General features: G+C 32.7%; 1 pseudogene; it reads right to left on the bottom strand.

Moving 5' to 3' along the window:
* Positions 1 to 121: 121 nt before the first annotated feature.
* LOC102836724 lies at positions 122 to 558 on the bottom strand (annotated as a pseudogene).
* Positions 559 to 2,924: the final 2,366 nt, after the last annotated feature.

Genomic DNA, 2,924 nt, shown 5'->3' on the forward strand with positions numbered 1-2,924 from the left:
ATTACTATACACACATATTCTTTTGACAGTAAGGGGAAACATTTTACAATTAAGTTACAAACAAAGAAAAGACAAATAAACAATTTTGTACAAGAAATTTAACACATTTTGTACAATGTCTTTACTTTGCTGCCATCATTTGTACAAATTTGTCATAGTTTACTTACCATCACCATCAATATCTGCTTCCCTGACCATTTAATCAACCTCTTCATCTGTTAACTTCTGGTTTGTCATCATATGCCCAAGTTCTGCTGCACTCATATAGCCACTAGCGTCCTTATCAAATGCACAAAATGCATCTCTAATTTCTTCTTCACTGTCTGTGTCTTTCATTTTTCTTGCCTTCATTGTAAGAAATTCTGGGAAGTCAATTGTGCCATTATCATCAGCATCTACTTTAATCATGTCCTGGAATTCTGCTTCTGTGGGATTCTGCCCCAAATATCTCATTATATTTCCCAATTTTTATTGTTATAGTTCCATCACCATCCTTTCAAATAGTGAAAAAGCTTCTATGAATCCTGCAATCAGCTCTTTAGTAAGTTGATCAGCCATATTGCAAGTTCTACTGGTCTCTGAGACTCAATCACACAACCACTTGATTTGTTAGCTCTACTCAGACTACTCTATTTCATTTATTTATTCTATTGCCCAGTAGCTTTTGTGGTGGTGGTGGTTATGGGCTGTGGAGTCTGTGCCAACTCATAGCGACTCTATATAGGGTTTCCTAGACTGTAAATCTTTACTGGAGCAGAAAGCCTCATTTTTCTCCTGTGGAACAGTAGGTAGTTTTGAACTGTTTATCTTGAGGTTAACAGTAGCTTTTAAGCAGGGTGTTATTCAATTTCCATATATTTAAATTTTTTCTTTCATCTTCCTACTGTTAATTTCTAATTTTTAGCATTGTGAGCTGAGAAGATGCTTTGCAGTAATTTGATGTTCTAAAATTTGTTGAGGTTTGCTTTGTGGCCCAACATATGTGAATGTTTCAGGTTCACTGGAAAAAAAAAAATTATGTTATTCTTGCACTGAGTGCTCTGTATATGTCTATGAGGTCAAGTTGGTTGATTGTGTTGTTCACTTCTTTTTTGTCTTTGTTGAGTTTCTTCCTAAGTTATTTTATCCTTCATTGAAAGTGATGCGTTAAAATCTAATATTATTGTAGAGTTGTGTATTCCTATTTTCAGTTCTATTAGAATTAGGCTTACATATTTTGAGACTCTTCTTTGGAGGCATGTTTATTTATTATGATTATGTCCTTTCATTCAATTGACCCCATAATCATAATATAAAATGCTTCTTTGTCTCTTATGCTGCTTTTTGCCCTATAGTCAATTTTATCAGAAATTAAAATAGCTACTTCTGCTTTTTTTAATTGCCATTAGCTTGAAATATTTTTTCCATTCTTCAATTTTTAATCTATTTTTTCCTTTGCGTGTAAGAGGTCTTTTGTAGACAACATATTGAAGAATTCTATTTTTTTTTTCTTTCTGCTACTCTCTGTCTCTCAACTGGAACTTAACCCATTTACATTCATTGTAATTATCAATAGGTTTGAATTGATTGCTGATATTTGACTCTGTGTGTGTATGTGTGGTGCTGCTGATTTCTTTTTCCACATAGTTTTCAGCACTGAGTTCAATTTCTTAGTGGGTTTTCTTTTCATTTTAATTTCTGTTGTGTTAATGCTTACTAAATCTTTCTGATTTTCCTTTTTTTTATATTGATGTGAAGTTGTATTAATTTTTTGAGATTTCACTGTAATTTGTTTATTCTTTTTCCCCATTTAAAATAGTTTGTTTTATCCTGAAATCTACTTGACTTTCTCCCTATTTGGAATTATGTGTCTACACTATTCCCTCTTTTTGATTTGTAGCTAACGTCATTATAATTTAATGTATCTGGTTCCTTATTTCCAGTCGTGTAGGTTTGTTTTACTTTAATAGTTCTATATCTGGATTGAATTTTGGTTGGTGTTGTCACGTATGTTAATCTCAGGTTGTTGTCTGCTGTTGTTGGTTCTCAGTCCAAAGACCAATCTTTTGTATTTTTAATAAAATAAAATGTTTTTCTGGTTATTACAAATTCCTTCAATTTCTGTTTATCTGGAAAAGTCTTAATTTTGCTGTCATATTTCAGGGGCAGTGTTAATGGGTATATGATTTTTGATTGGCACTTTTTTTTCTTTCAGAGTTTTATATATGTCATCCCATTGCCTTTTTGCCGGCGTGATTTCTTCTGAGAAATCAGAACTTAGTCTTATTTGTTCTCCAATGTAGGTAACTTTTCATTTTTCCTGAGCTGTTCTTAGGATTCTTTCCTGGTCTTTTGATTTTTAAAGTGTAACCATGAAATGTCTTGGTGATTTTCTTTTGAGATCTGTTCTGTTTGGGGTTTATTCACCTTCTTGTATGCTTATCTTCTTGTCTTCCATGATGTTAAGGAATCTTTTCTTCCAACAACTCTTCAACAATTTTCTCTTTGGCTTTTATTGTGTCTTCCTGTTTGGGAATTCCAATCACCAGTGTTATTCCTCGTCATGGTGTCCCACATAACTTTTAGGCTTTGTCTGTACTTTTTCTTTCTTTTCTGATTGTCCTTCTAAGATACTAGCATTGAGAGATTTATCTTCAAGCTCTCTAATGTGGGCTTCCATTACTTTGAATCTACTCCTTTGCCCTTTCAGTGTATTGTCCATTTCTGAGATCTTAGTTTTAATCTTCTGTATTCCTAATTGCTGGGTTTGTATTGTTTCAATATTTGCATTTATTTTGTCTGTTTGTTCTAGTAGTGTTTTTCTGAGTTCTTATTTATTTTTCTTTCTGTGTTTTCATTGCTTTCCTTGATCTTTCTGTCAGTCCTTTGAAGGTATGTAAATATACTTTTGAATTCATTTTCAAGTAGTGCCATAACCTTTCATT

The sequence above is a fragment of the Chrysochloris asiatica genome, unplaced genomic scaffold, assembly GCF_000296735.1.
Source record: "Chrysochloris asiatica unplaced genomic scaffold, ChrAsi1.0 scaffold00100, whole genome shotgun sequence".
In the NCBI taxonomy this organism is placed as follows: Eukaryota; Metazoa; Chordata; class Mammalia; order Afrosoricida; family Chrysochloridae; genus Chrysochloris; species Chrysochloris asiatica.